The sequence below is a fragment of the Manis javanica genome, chromosome 4 (assembly GCF_040802235.1).
Source record: "Manis javanica isolate MJ-LG chromosome 4, MJ_LKY, whole genome shotgun sequence".
In the NCBI taxonomy this organism is placed as follows: Eukaryota; Metazoa; Chordata; class Mammalia; order Pholidota; family Manidae; genus Manis; species Manis javanica.
The window spans coordinates 167,147,245-167,163,885 of NC_133159.1; the positions used below are offsets into that span (position 1 = coordinate 167,147,245).

General features: G+C 35.9%; 1 protein-coding gene across 7 annotated transcripts in view; it reads left to right on the forward strand.

The window, feature by feature from the left end:
* Positions 1-16,641, forward strand: part of KANSL1 (KAT8 regulatory NSL complex subunit 1) — a 189,201-nt gene that overhangs the window by 41,985 nt on the left and 130,575 nt on the right. The gene's annotated exons all lie outside the window — the stretch shown is intronic.

Below are 16,641 nucleotides of genomic sequence, written 5' to 3' on the forward strand. Positions count from 1 at the left end.
AGAAAAACTTAGTGAATTCCCATCGCAGGGAGAAAGGGGTTCTTTATATAGGTGCTTAGGTTCCATTTGTTGTTGTTTTTTATGCAGGTGGGTGCAAATATACCTGCTAGTGAAAAAATGGAAGATATTTCTGGTATAGTGTTGTGCTTCTGTAGGCTAATAGCTGCTAATTTCCTTTTGAAATCTTACTAAGTAAAAACTACAAGACATCCTATTGGTAAAGCTGTATACTTATTTCAAAAGAATAATTAGATACATTCTGAAGCTGCATGTAGGATGTTTTTTGTAAGTTTCTATGGCTTGTCTTCAGCTTTTGTTTCTAATAAGTGGGGACAAAAATTTAGTTGACCCAGTTAACTTGGCTGAAATTTATAGTTGCTTTTAATTGAGCTTTCAGCAGAGAGTATTCCCAGTCTTCAATTTGAACACTTGTCAATACCCTTATGTTTTAAGGACCAATAATCAGAAAATGCTTCAGAGTATTTTAATAGGTTGCCCCCAAACACAACTTGATTCTCTTCCTAATAGAGCCCATCTATCAGATTTGGATTTTATTTTCTCTCAGCTAAGTTAAATGTATTGACATATTTGGGATAAATTTTTAGTGGTTTTCCAAATCTGTTTGAGGAGAATTATGCCAAGCTTTCCGTGGCACTTCATATTGGCATGGTGGAGACAGAGGTGCTCATGTTCTTTGCTCCTAATCCTGCATTCAGCTCCTTACAGATAAACAAGGGACTACAGTATATCTCCATAACAAAGAATCAGTCTTCCTTTATCCACTTCTAAGTATTAGACTTAGGAGAGAGGGAAACATGAGTAGTTGAACAAGAGGGGCAGAAGAGTTGACTAAGTAGGTCCTCTTTCATTTCCTCTTTGGGTAGGGATATTATAAAGGTTGGATTATTGAAGAAGGCTGAAATAGGTGGCTATGTTGGAATAATTGTTCCTTGGCTGTAGTAAAAAGTTGACTTAAGATTTTCACTGGAGATTTCATTCAGACAGCTATGATTTTAAGCAGAAATAAATTTCCTTTTTTGTTGATTTTTATATTGCCACATGGATGACACTGTGAAATTTGGTTTATGTTTCAATTTGAGGGGAAAGGCATGGATAATTTTGCTGAATCACTTCTTTGTAGCCCTAGTTTCATCACCATTAGTTAGTTTATGGCACTGGAGTATACTTCTGTATATACATGTTTTCTATTGCTGTAATATGTTTTTTCCTTAAATGGATTAGTAACAAATTAGCTTGTCAATATTTGTGGCATTATCCTCACTGACTGCTGCATAAACCACTGCTTTAAAAAATCTTGGTTAATACTGAGTATTTTGTGTTTAAGAGTAATTTCACATAACAAATAGTGTAGTTGGAGCATTTTAAGTTTCATGTATTATTTTGTGTATTTGAGAAGAAAACAATCTGTAAGTTACTGTTTTGTTTTTATTTTTTTTATTAAGGTATCATTGATATACACTCTTATGAAGGTTTCACAAGAAAAACAATGTGGTTATTACATTCACCCTTATTATCGAGTCTCCCCCATACCCCGTTGCAGTCACTGTCCATCAGTGTAGTAAGATGCCACAGAGCCCCTATTTGTCTTCTCTGAGCTACACTGTCTTACCCATGACCCCACACACCATGTGCACCAATCATGATACCCCACAATCCCCTTCTCCCTCCCTCCCCACCTGCCTTCCCCCACCCCTCCCCTTTGGTAACTACTAGTCCCTTCTTGGAGTCTGTGAGTCTGTTGCTATTTTGTTCCTTCAATTTGCTTCATTTGTTATACTCCATAAATGAGTGAAGTCATTTGGTATTTGTCTTTCTCTGCCTGACTTATTTCACTGAGCATGATACTCTCTAGCTCCATCCATTTTGTTGCAAATGGTAGGATTTGTTTGTTTCTTATGGCTGAATAGTATTCCATTGTGTACATGTACCACATCTTCTTTATCCATTCATCTACTGATGGACACTTAGGTTGCTTCCATATCTTGGCTATTGTAAATAGCGCTGCAATAAACATAGGGGTGCATATGTCTCTCTGAATCTGTGATCTTGTTTTCTTTGGGTAAATTCCTGAGAGTGGAATTCCTGGGTCAAATGGTATTTTTATTTTTAGTGTTTTGAAGATCCTCCATATTGCTTTCCACAATGGTTGAACTAACTTACTTCCCACCAGCAGTGTAGGAGGTTTCTCCTTTCTCAGCATTCTCCCCAGCGTTTGTTTGTAAGTTACTGTTTTTAGGATACATTGCATTATAAACATTTCTAAGTTAATACAGTGGGTAACTGTTTCAATCCAGTGAAATCAAAATACCTAAGAGAGAACTTTCCTTATTTGGTGGGATAATCTAGTAATTTGAGACAACTTCATTCAGTCACTGTTTAGTTCTGGGCATTCTCACATAAAGGTTTGTTGATTGTAAGGGTATAAAATATAAGGACAGCTAACATCACTTTAGGAAACTTCTGGGGATCAGTTGAATCTTCTTAACAAGTCAACTAAATGATGCTTTTAAAATTCGAATTTCCATGCATCAGAACATACTGAATTAAGGAAAATTTGGGCTAAAAGTACTGTCAAATAAATAGTTTTGCATATTATGATATAATTGAATTTAAATTAAAAGCACCAATAAAGCATAAATACTTTAAAGTTCTTATTGAGCAAGGTCACCAGATAGGCCAGATATTTATTTGTTGACCTTCTTAGTATTTTAAAGGTTTTCAGCAGTTGGCAGCAGAGAGAATGGAAGCATTACTTTGATTAAAGAAAGAAAAAAACAGGAGGGGAAATTTTTCGGCATCCAGAAGTCTTTTCTTCATGATTAAATAGTTCCTCCCAAATCTTATTACCTTATTTATAATTTTTTAAGTCCTAGAAAGTTAACTCTTCAGGAGCTTGACCCAGCTGGGGAGTTTCAACTTTTCCCCCTTCCAGTAGCCTGTTTAATATTGCACTCCTTTGCTGAAGTACTTCTGCCTAGGTTTAGTCTAGGCAGCTGTGATGAAAGTATTTAATAGTGAAAACTGTTGAAATAAACTGTTTTTAAATCATGTTGCTTAAATTATGAGTGGATGGTTCTGTGAAAAATGATAAACCTTCACTAAGAATTCATTTGTGTGTGTGTTTTTTTCTTTCCTACCTGTAAGAGGAAAAGCAATGATCCATTGTAAGGCCTAGGCACATGTTAGGAGTAGCAGAATGATTGATTTTTACATGTTCTTGGATTTTTGGTAAATTATGTGTTTGTCATTGTGTTATACTTCACAGTAAACTCTCATTTGATGAGACATGTTAGAGAAGTTCCTTTTTCTTAAAGTTTTTTTTTAGTTATCTGATTTTACGTTCAAACTTTTATTTTAAGCTCTTGGAAAATCTTCCTTAAATGTTTTATATATCTTCCTGTTTTTGTATAGATGTAAACAATTAAAAAATTCTGCACTATATTGGGTTTCAGCTATATAATTGTTCAGTAAAATAACTGGAAAGGAGCAGGAATTTAAACATCATCTCCTTGATTGAAAGAAGAGCATGCAAGCTCTGTGTTTCAGTAAATACCTTAACGTTTCTTAACTGTAGACATAAAAATAAAAGCTTAGCTCTCTAGTATGTGCGTAACAGAACTATTGAGTGAGGGCATGTGCGTGTGCCTGTGTGTGCTCTCTCTTTAGCTTTTCTTTTTTTTATACTCTCTACCCTCTAAGAGTTTGTTGTGAATTCCTGGACCCATACCTCATTTTGCTAAAGTGGGTTTTCATTTTCTGGGCCCCTGTGCTTATAAACTTCTGGCAACCACTTGCTGTTAGGAAAATAATTTTTTTCAAATACTTCCTTAAATGTTTTCTTAGATCAGAAGTGTTGTGAGTACCTGCATATTATGTAGACCTTGCTTCCCTTAAAAAAAAAAAAAAAGTATTTTTTTTTCCTTCCTTAACTGTATATGCTTATCTTGATGGTCAGTCTAAAACATTTCATTGTGCCTATTGAAATATATGTTGTCTTAGGTATGTTAAATATATCTTTATATTACACAATATCTTCTTAGAACTTCAGCGAGAGTGCTGTGCAACCAAGAGTAATTATTTTTCCTAAGTTTCAAGTCTGCTTTTATTGCCTGGATGCTCTAATTTTTGTTGTTCATTAGGTTTCTATTTTCCTATTGGCTTTTGGAAGTTTAGAGCCGGCTTGTAGGTCATATTGTGTAGTACCTTTTTCTAAGCTTCATGTTTGGCCTTGTTTTAGTTTTCCCTGGTTTTGTTTTTCATATTTTTGTTTCTGGCTTGTTTTATGCTAACCTATGCTTTATTAGCTTGATAGCTTTCTGAAATCTGCTCCAGATCAGGGTTGGATAAAAATAAACTAGATGCTCAGTTTAGTGACACTAGGAAAATTATTTAGAGTTTGCATTGTCTTGATTGCATTGACTTTACTTCTGAGGATTTCACTCTCTTGGAGTTGCTAATGAAAATTTCAAGGTATAATGACTTACTAGTGTGCTTGTACGGTTTGCTTTTTAGGTATTCTGGAATGCTTTGTGTTGTAGTCCGTTGAATTTATTAAGCATGTACATGATGTTGCCAGTGGTGGCAGTTAACTTGATTTGTCCTTATTTTCCTATTCCTTATCCTTACAGGGAGTGATGAAGTAAGAAATAATAGCCATGAGACCTAAAATGTCACCCTTCTTTGCTACGAACTAGCTATAGGAGTAATCAGTCATGTAGCCACTTTTGTAATACAAACATGGGAATTGAACTATATGATCTCTAGAGCTCAGGCTACTTTGAATTATAACTACACATCTTTGGAGCTGTTTTCAGCACCATTTTTTTGCATTTGGGGAAGCTGAGGCAGAAGTCCTTTAAAGTCCCTAAGCTTCAAGTCTGCTTTTATTGCCTGGATGCTCTAATTTGTGTTGTTCATTAGGTTTATATTTTCCTGTTGGCTTTTGGAAATATAGAGCCGGCTTTGTAACTTGAAACAAAATAGCTTTATTGACCTTGTGACTTAGAGCTTTAATTCCTTTAACGCCTTAGTTTTTTGGGGTTTTTTCTCCCCCTAGTCCAGTGAAGTGATTATTGTATTTCTTAGTGTATGGGATACATATGTGGGAAAAACTCCATTGTGTTCTTAACGGAAGTTACTTCAGAGCTGAGTAAACTTTCATTTGCTGAACACCTTTGCTTTAATGCCCCTTGTTTTTCTGCTAGCCTGCATATGACATCCAGTGGCAGAAATAGGAACTTCTGTATTCCTCTGCTCCCAGATATGTAGGTAGTGAGAATCATTCTTGCTGCTTCTTGGGCGATTCTGAAGGAAGTTAGGACAGGAATTCGGGGTTACCCATTTGCTGCAGATCTAGTTGCTACTGATATTTTCTTTTGCTTTGTGTCTGGTATTTTCATTCTCTCGAATTGAGTGGAAGTACTCTTTTGTGATAGTGTTCAAGTGGTCATATAATACTTATTGAATGATCAAATGTGTAAGTACAAGAGGTACCAGAGGTGAGTAAATGGATTCTCTATCCTCAAGAAGTTTATAATTTTGATGGGGAGACATGGAAAAGAAGAATACTAGTCCCTGGCACATAGTACTAAAAGGTAAATGCTAGGTGATACAAATGAAATAGGAAGAGATCACAACTGATTGATGGAATTGGAAAGAAAGGATATTAGAAATGAGCCTTGAAGAGTGGCTAGAATTTTGATAGGAAGTTTTGTTTTGGTTGTGGCCTACTTGCTAGCTAGGTCAGCACAGATAGAGACATGGCATACACAGAGGACAGAGATTAAAAGGAGTGGGGCTTTGGTGCCTAGAGGGGAGGATATTTTTGAGAACTAGTAATATAGGTAAGGGTGGTAAATGTAGTGTAAAAAGGAAAAGAGAAAGTTCCAGAGATGATGCAGAAGTAGATTTAATGGAACTTAATAACAATGGTTGTATGGGGCAATGAAAGAGGGATCATCAGAGATGATTGCATTTTCAGACTTGGGTAACTAAGAAGAGATTTTGCAGAATAACTCTAATATCTCATGCATGTCCAGGCTCTTAACTAGTGTCTTGAAAATAAAGGTTTCTGTATTCCTTATAAATTCCAGCAACTGTCAAAAATCAGGAAATGGGCTTCCAGTAGTTTTCTGTAAAGAGAGGGAATTGACCTGTACAGAAAGGCAGCAAAGCTTTACATTGGAGACTTTGGAATGGATTAGTTCATTTATCAGATGTGTTGAATGCCTAGTGTGGGCCGAAGTGCTAGGTGGTAGGGATATATAGTGGTAAGAGAGTGGTCTTTGCCCTCCTCTCATGGCAGTAGAGGTTAGAAAGAGAGATTAAATATTTAAGCAGATAACCACAGTTAGTGATATATTTACAGTGGTGGGTGCCATAGAAACAAAAGTTCAGGAGTGCTAGGAGGATTCATATCAGGAACTAAGATGGGTGGGGATGACATAGCAAGTATCCTGAAGAAAACATGTAAGCTGAGACCTGAATGATGAGTATTAATTGGTGGTGGGGAAGGGGTGAGTGCATTACAGACTAGAAAACAGAATATGCTAAGGCCTTGGCAATGGGAGGTGCCTGATCCTTCGAAGAACAGAGCAAAGTGTAAGGAGACTGGTGAGAAATGACGCCGGCAAGGTAGCTAGAGGCCAGATCATACAGGTGGCCTTGAAAGTTATCTCACTCAGGTTTATAATTTCACTGTCAAGCGACAGACAGGGTTTATGTATTATTGGATTTTTTAAAGACTCTCATTATTTTGTGAAGAATGGAATGAATATGAACTTTGGGACACCAGTTAAGCTGTTTTGGTAAGCCAGATACAAGAGAATGGCTACTCAGCCTTTGGTGGGAAAGAGTGAGATATTTGGATATTGGAGCTGAGGAGATGATTGTGATAGATGAGATGTGATGAGTGGTGTTAAAGAGGGCAGAGAGGTTAATTATGGGTGATTCCCAGGTTTTTGGCAGGAGTAACTAGATTGGATGTACATGCTGAGATGGAGGGGGTTGGTGAGTGTGGTGGGTACTCACTAATTTTCATTTAAACATTTTTGTCTGTTGGGTATACCCAGAGGTTTCAGCATCATTTGCAGAGCACCCTATTTAGATTTCATGGGCATGGTAAAAGGAAAAGACTGGGGCCACATTTGATTCCAAATTTATAGTACTTTAGTTTCTCTACTCTCTCCCTAAACAAAGACCAAAAAGGACTAGATTATTTTGCAAGCTAGGCAGAAATTCATGCCTACCAGTCTTTTTCCTATTTCCCACTGTGTATCTGGGGAAATTATGCTATGTATTCATTGTAAAGAGAGCATTGAGTTTTTATAAATTTAGGAAGTGTCTCAGTATATAATAAACACAAAAAGTAAATTTTAACTAGTTTTGATTCCCAACTAATTAAAACTTTATGGCAACTTTAAACTGAATGATTTTATACTGATATAATTATGAAGAAAGGTTTTTGCATCAGTGGTAAACAAGAGTACTTTGAAATCAGTTTCAATCTGATAAAAGTAATTGATTCCTCAAACAATATAATAAAACATGGTTAAATTGCAAGTGTTGTGGGTTGCTCTGGCAACCTATTTAGTAGCATTGTAGCAAGCATATACATTGTATAGATTATATTCAGAACACAGGTAAGAGGATTTGTGGAGAAAATTAGTTTTGGAGGGAAGGTGGAGATGGAGAAATGGCGACCAGGAAGAGGGGTTATATTCTGTTTTAAATCATTTTCCTCTAAGTTGTTTTACTTTTGCCTAATAGATTAAAGGACATGATCCAGGGAATTGAATGGTATCATGTATGTGTAGTGACCATTTCCTTGCTTACCCTTTAACACCTGTTTCCTATCTGTTCTTCTGGTACCTGAGAGATGCATCCTGGGGAGACAGAAACTGAAGGAGACAGAGTTTACCACCTTTGGGACTAAATTAGTCTGAAACCTGGGAGATGATGGGGCCCCAGGAGGGTTTTGACTGAACTGATTCGGTTTAGTAGGTGACAACATTTTTAACCAGTTTTGCCTAATCAGACAATAGGGTTGAGACATGTTGATGGGGAAAAAAAATAATAGCTTACATAAGTTGCATACTTTGAAGTAGGCAATGCTTTACACTCATTAATTTATTTAATCCTCAGAGTACAATGAGGTAGATACAATATATTTTAGTTTTACAGACTCAGACTGAGGAACAAAAAGTTTTAAGTAACTTGCTTAATACACACAGTTAGCTTCGTAAAAAAGTCAAGATAATCTCAGGCTATTTATAGCCTAGGCATAAAAACTAGCTATATTAGTGGAAACAGAATCAAACTGCCCTTTTAGACTTGGTTAATGAAAGAGATCTACCAAACAAAATGTCAAAGATGGCATTTAACTCTATGTTCTAGAGATTTTATGTTAACTAAGTAATTTGGAAATACATTTTGAGGAAAAGTATCATGGTCTGTATCTTAACCACGTTTTAACCAGGCTACCCCGTAGCCTGAAGTACCTGTGTTGTGGAATACAGGTTGAATGGGTTGGGGTGCGGAATTTTGCTAGGGCAGACCAAAGCATTTTAGGAAGCAGTGGCTAAAGTGATTTTTAAAAAGACAAGGAAGCAAGGGAGTTAATATATATATCAGTTACACTTTATATTAGGTGGTTACATTTGGTAAACGGTCATGATAAAGATGATATCGCCACTTTACAGCTGAGATCCAGGACTATAGATACGTTAAATATTTGCTTGGAGTCATGGTGAAGATAAAAGCTACTTCTTTTTCATTGTTCTTTCTACTACTTTTCCCTGGGAACTGATTTGAGGGGAGCAGATGATGATTCTGTTTAGACAAATGGAACAACCTGAAGGCATATAGCTCTTTGGACTCCTTTCTGACTGTACAGTACATTGATGAGCTTGACATTGACCGTCAGGGATGATGAGATTACATGGTTTTCCTCTGCTATAATAAATGATCCAGAGAAGTGACCTCCATAATTTTTTTCCCATGGTGTGCGTAAAATAAACATTATTGACATTCTAAAGAGGCCATTTATATTTTAACTTACTTTGAAAAATCCTCTTCCCCAGTTGATAGAAAAAGAAATATTTTATGAAAGTATTGTATGGTCTTTGTCCTTTTCTCTTCTCTTGTGCTTAGAGCCAGATGTATAAATTGTAAGCATGTACTTAATGTTTATTAAAGTATTTTCCTCAAGAAGTGTCTCCTGGTAAATGTAGTTACCATAAGAACTTCAAAGACATGACATGGCAATTGAAGAATATCCTGATTGGTTTTCTACCCACTCATGTAAATGTCTGTGAGACTTACGATTATCACTAGATATTTTTATTGATTTGATAATCATCAGAAAACCTGAAGGATAAACTAGAGGTTGTTATTTTTTTTAGCATTTGTGGGATTAGCACTGAAGAGGTAGCAATATAGTAGAAAGCAAGCATTCTGGACTACCATTGAGAATTGTTAATTTTAGTTTTATCTTGTAGTGTTCCTAGGCATAAAGTTCCTTACTGATAGCATCAGGATTATACCTTTCTGAAGAATTTTGCTTATTGTTTTGGAGTGATGAGACCCAGATTGGGATGGGAATGGCTTTGATCGCTGTTAGGCATACCGTCCATTTTACTGAGGTATGCTAGGTTGAGTGGCCAGGTGACCCTCTGTGTACCATCAGGGAATCACTGGCAGAGCTTACAGCATTCTGCTCACTTGTTTTTCTTCTTTTGAGGCAACCTGGTCCCGGTGTGTGTGCCTGTAGTAACTGTTGTTTTATTTTTTTATTGTACTTATTTGCAGCAGTGAAGAAACATGAAATCAGGGTACAATGGACCTTAATGGTGGGGTGTAGTGAGAGAGTTAAGACAAAGGCTTTTACCAAATGGGTATCCTTTTTGCTTCATAAGGTTGTTGGTATTGTTTATGCTTTGCAAATATATATCCCTAATGAAAAACAATCATCTGTCTATTCCTCCTCCCAAAATAAGCAAAACAGTAATAAGAATTTTATTTCTTCTAAAAACAAAACAAAGCAAAACAAATTTTTCTCTTGATTCTTTACCAGAAACAATTAAGAACCATTACAGGCTGTGAAGTTCATTTGTATAGAACAAATGAGGGACTGGTTGCCTTTTGACACTGCGAAATATCAAAGGCAGAATTTTAGTTACTGTTTTTTAGGTAAAAGAAGTTAACATAGTTATATCTTTCATGGACTCATTTACTTGTCTTGCATAGAATTTTGCTCTGAGAACAAAAAGATCTGGGATTTTTCTAAAAAAATATTTTTTCAGATCTTGAGAGTTTTCAGCTGAGTTGCTGCAACCACTGTTTTCTCTAGATTTCCAACTGGGGGAAAATGTTTTTCTTTGTAAACTGGCACTTCCCCAGCAGATTTTTCCAGCAAGTATTCTTTGGGCACACCCTTTGCATTGTGAATTTTGCAAGATCTTTATTCACAAGGCAGGAAGACAGGCTAATCTTTGTAAGATGAAAACAGAGTGAGTGAGACTTACTTAAGACTCACTTTGCTTCGACCCAGCAGTATTTGAAATTGACCTCTTATGCATATCCATACAGGCATTCACAAAAGTAATTTGACTTAGACATTTAAGTGGAAAGGCTAATTTTGTGTTTGCTTGGTGCAGTGATTGTCCTCCCAACTGAGAATACTTTTATTTTGTTCTTAGTGATAGCAAGGAGGTCTCAGACCCAAGACTTGAGAGATGTGAGGTAATTTTGATGTTTTCAAGTGTACATTCAAGATGATGTGGATTAGTTTTGAATTTTATAAGGTTATATCCATTAATGTTCAAAGCAGTGTTCGATTATTTGTTATTTCCATGGTTTACTGTAAATAGTGTAATGGAATTAACAGATGAGGTAAATTTCCTTAATTTCATCCATAAACATTAAAACTGGCTGAGAAACTTACTCGGAAGGGTGAGGTATATACCCTGTTGTTCTTGAATGTTTCTCAGCAGGCTAGCCTTCAAAGAGCAGCAGTTCATATTCCTTTAATAGGTAGTCTTTCAGCAGTGATCAGTGGAGTAACTAGAGCTGATAAATTGAGTAGAAACTAAGATGTGTCATGAGGACAGTCAAAAGTGTCCCTGTGGCAATTTCGGAAAAGGAGATCTGGAATTCTCTGACCAAATGATCATAAATGAAAAGATTTCAAGGTAATTGGAGACTTGCCTTTCAGGATCATCTATCATCAGGATAACCTTGCTTCCGAAGGGCAAGGAAACATTTCTCTGACAGTAAAATAAGGAATGATGAAAACGCTTAGGAAGAATTGAGAACTTGGTTCCTGTCTTCAAGGGATAATATATTTGACTGATTATATCTCCCCAGTGTTCAAGTAGAAAGTGAAGCATTAGAATTAGGCAGTGTATACTGAGTACCAGACACATGGTACAGGGATTAAGTGCTGAAATTTAGGAGGAAGAAGTGATTACTAGGGGCTAAATTGATCCAAAGGCCTGAGAAGAGGTTGAACTTCAGTTTGGATTAAGGATGACATTTAGGTTTCCAAGAGGAAATAGGGAGCTCAGATAAGGATGTTGTGTTGGGTAACAGGGAGGAGATTATCTGCTAGAGATAAAAGCCTCAAGGAAGTGGAAGATGAAGTTGGAAGGGTAAGGTGGGGTCACATTGTTTTTGAATGTCAGCCTAGTGCATTTGGATTTTATCCTAAGAGTAATGGAGAATCAGTAACGTGGAATGGCATGACTTAAAGTGTTCATAAAAGTCTTTGATAGTGATGTGTGCTGGATGGATTGGAGGTGTAGGATGGTTTGGAGCAGGGTGAGAGTTTAAAAGCAGGTAGCCTAGCTGTATATGAGAGACAGGAAGTGGGAGAAGTCCAGATGTAAGATTGATGAAATAGAGTGCTCACTATGGAGATAAGCACAAATTTATCATTTACAGATGAAAAACCGAGGGACAGAGAGGTCAAGTGACGGTGCTGAAGATTAGGGTAAGAGTCCAGTTTGTACTGGAGCTCTTGACTCCCAGCAAATCTAACGTATTGTAAAATCTAACATACACATTAGGAAACTTGGTGATGTGATTGGATTTTGACCTTAGAAAATAGGCTTAATATTGATACAACTAGGAGAATCAAAAAGAGATGTCAAATACTAGGGGAAGAAAAGCAATGTAATGAAATTACTTGGAGTGAAAATGCCTTTTGTTGGAGAAGAGTTTCCTAAGAGGAGAGTGACTGTGTTCTTAAAGTTTTAAATTTTTTAAAAGTATTATTTTACTGAGGTGATTTATTTTATAAAGTTTGTACCTTTTGACTCCCTTCACCTGTTCTGCCTACCATCGATTTTTTTTTGTGTATGATTTGAGGTAAAATTTTAACTTGTATCACCCTTCTCCCCTTAATTAACCTCATGGAAAACCAGTTGTCCCTAACAATATACTGAGTAGGCTATGCTTTTTCTATGATTAGGAATGCTACTTTTATTGTACACTAAGTCCATATACATGAATGGTAAAGTGTAACCTTGTTTCATTGATCCCATGTCAATTTCTGCATCCACATCACACTGAATTACTAAAGTTTTCAGTGATAACAATGTATTTTACATACAATAGAACTATATATTATTATGTATATTATTTGCTATAGCTTTAAATATCTGATATGCTCTCCTTTTACTTAAAGTTTCATTTATATATTTTTTTAGAGTACTATTCTTGCTCATTATCTTTTTTGCTATGAATTTTAGAATCATTTATCAGCTTCGTTTAAATTATGTTGGGATTTGGATTGGGATTGATTTGTGACTGCTCAAGGTAAGATAAAGACATCTTGAGAGCATTAGGTCTTCCCAAGTTTTGGTATCTTTTTCTTTTGAGGTCCTTCATGTCTAGAGTAAAATTTATACTTTCTCTAGACCTTGTACATTTTCTGTTTATTTCTGTGTATTTTACAGATTTGAGTGCTATTAAGAATGAGATAATTTCTTGTATGTTGAAAAACTTGATTTTTATGTTGATTTGTTTGGCTGCCTTACTGAATTTTCCTACTCTTAGCAATTCTTTCAATTATTTATATTTGATTTTGCTAGGTGGGTAGTCACCTAGTGACAGATGGTGACATTTTGTTTTCTCCTTCTCAGTTGTTAGTCTTGTCTGATGGCACAAGACTGGAACCCTCTAGTACATAGCTGAATAATACCAGAGGTAGGGGACTTGCTTATCTGAGTCCTCATTTTATTTAGGGAAATTGCATTTTGCCATTGAATGTGATTTGTGCTGTGGGTTTGTAGTAATTGTCCTTTGTGAAAGGGCAGGCACAGTTCTTTAAATTTTTAATTCAATAAGGAATTTTGTTGCAAATGAGTATTGAATATTATAAATGCTTTTTTCAGTCTCTGTGAAAGTAGTAATTTTTTTCCCCTTAGAGCATTTAAATGATTTCCTGATGTTGATTGACCCTTGAATTTATTTAGCAAGTAATTATTGAATGCATATTATTTGCCAGGAGCTCTTCAAAGCAGTGGAGATAGACAAGAAAAAATGGACAAACATCTCTGCTCTCCCTTCAGTTTACATTACAGTGGGGAGTTCTTAGGCCAAACATTATCAGAATTGGATTATTTGGATGATCTGGATTATTCCTGTAACATATATCAAATGGGATTTGTTAAATGTTTTTTTGAGGGAGAGCTGCTTTCCTTCTCCCATTGTTCATAGCTTTGATGGCCTATAGTCTTACCTTTAGACTGTCTGTACTTATGGCAGGCTCAGAGATTGATTTGGTAAGTTTTCCTATCTTTTTCTGTTCGGAAATAGTAAACAAGGATTATGTATTGATATTTTGATAGAACTTGATTATTAAAATGGTTTGAACTACATAGTTGCCACTTTACTTTTATGAGTGGGTCTTTGCTTTATTTTAAAGTTCTACTGGTTTAAGGTTTTTAGTCTCTCCCTTAGTATATTTGATAAAATTCAATTTTTGCCATGTATTTTCGTGGTTTATCACTCATTTTGCTTAGATGTTCAAATTTATTGGCATGAGATTCTGCCTGGTGATCTCTTGAAATCTCCCCATGGATCTATTATTTGTATTGCTTTACTTATATCTACTCTTGAATTTTTTTTTTTCTTTTTGGATACAAAGCTTTCTGCTTTATCAATGTTTTTCTAAAGAAATAACTTCTGATTTTATTACTAACATTTGTTTGCAGTTGTTATTTCATTGATTTTGCTTTATTCTTCTTGGACTTTTTTTTTCAAAGCTTATTCACATTATACATTTAGCTCATTTATTATCAATCTGTCTTACTTTCTTAAATAAATGTTTAAGTCTGTAGCACTTTTTCTGAGTTCTTTGGCCAAATTCTAAGAGTTTGGTGTGTCATATCTTCATTGTTCATTTCTAAATAGGAGAGCACTTCTGGTTTCTCTTCATTGTAATTATTTAGAAAGATGTGTTACGTTTTCCAGTTTATTTTTTTTACCCTTCTAAAAATCTGTTGATTTATAGTCTTGTTGCATTTTGTTCAAATAATGTGGGCTGTTCCTTAGTGATTTTTGGATTTTGAGCTGTGTCTTTGTGACCCAGGACATGGTCAGTTGTTAAAACTTTCATGGGTATTTGAAAAGTATGTGTTCTATATGTATCAAATATACATAGTTTTATTTTTACTAGATGCATAATCCATCAAATTATTGTCTCAATTACTCATTTCATTCAGTGTAGTACAGTGAGTGGAGCTTTAGAGTCTGATCCACCTGGATTTGAATCTAGGCCCTCTCTATAATTTGCTAGCTCTCTGTTCTAGAGAGCTAGCAAGATTGGTCATGAAATAGTCTGTTGCACTGTTAAACTCTTTTTGCTTTCTTACCTTCCTTCCCTAACCTAGGCAATTAACTCTTGGGGTTGGGTTTTCCCCCACCTTGCAGTTCTGTTTGCATCAGATTTTCTTAGCTTCTCTGTCATCTTCCCACTGATAATTTTCTTGTTTACTCTGATGTATGCACCTTAGTTCCTTGTGTAATGTGCTATGTAGAATACCTTACAGGGTTTTTGTTAGGATAGAGGAGACACAGTATATGTAAGGTGTTTATATACTGTCCCAGTGACTGGCACATAAATAAGAGTAATGAAATTTAGATTTTTAATGTATATCCATTGTTGGACATTGTCAGTTTTTCATCATTTTAACATTATGCAGTGAGTACTGTGGTACATCATATCCTTTTAAATTAGGTTCTCAGGTCAAAGGATATCATTTTTATGGTTATTTTTGCTGCCAGATTGCTTTCTGAAAGAGTTGTATCACCTTATTTTAGTGTGATATATGAGTGTGCCAGCTTAACTTCAAGCTTGAATTTTATTATTTACTTAGAAAAATGCATTTAATAGGTTCTCATTGATACTTTATCTGCATTAAAAAATACTACTTAGGAGAACAGACCTCTATAGATTTTTCTGACATTTACAAGCTTTTTTCCTAACATTTGTGACATTCTCATTTGTCAATTGAGTAATAGCTTCCATAAGACAGGATTGTTGTTTTTAGACTACCTCTGTAAATAGGTTTCTTACAGATGGGAGGAATTTTATGGACTGTTTCTCTTCTCTTCCATGTTTATGTAGCTTTGCAGAAGTGAATTTGTTTAGGTGGGGTTTCCCAGAATGAGCAGTTATTGGCATTTTGACCAGATAGGTTTGGGGGTAGTAGTGGGGGTTGGGCACTGCCTTATGTATCATAAGATGGTTCACAGCATCTCTGCATCCCTAACCACCAAGTACCCGCAGTGCCCTCCCCCTAGTTGTGACAACAAGATATGTCTCTAGACATTGCCACATGTCCTGGGAGATAGAAGTCACCCCTGATGAGAACCACTGTATCATCTTTATCTCTCTTTGGAGGGGAAAGGGCACTAATGTCAACTTTATACCAAAGCCAGAAATGTCCTTTATGAAGAAACTAAAATTGAGATTAAATCTTGAGGCATCTTATAAACTGTATTGTATGGGTACTTCTGCTCTGTTTGGTCCTTCCCCTATCCCATCACTGGCCCTAAGAAAAGAATGTATTTGAACTGTATTCTAGTAGTGTTTAAAGGCTTTGCAATGAATATGGACATTGATGAATCGAACTGTACCTTTAAAGTAGAAATTATGTAAGGACAATCAGGAGGAGGAATATCCCCATAAGGGACAAATCAGAATCAATTAGGCCCTGCCCCCATTTTCAATTACATAGATTGAAACACATAGATACATATGCCAGTTAACCCTCCTCAGTTGAGGTACACAAAGCTGCTGCTTTGTTCTTCCGTCTCTTCCCTCTTATCTTTCAGCTCTTCTCTTTCTCATCACTTTTACACCTTTTCGTCTTTTTCCCTTAACACTAGATACCCTTTTATCCAGGTGGGTATATTAGCCTCTACTTCAGAAGTTAAGAGGGAAGGGAAGTGGGACTGATTTCAAAATGCTGCATTTGATTTAGAGGGATATAGTTGAGTTCAGTATTACCTAGCTGCAAGAATAACAGACTACTGAAGCAGTGTCTAGAGCGGAGGGGAGAGTCCTTTGTATAATATCAAGCCATCAGGTTGGTCATGAAATAGTCTGTTGTA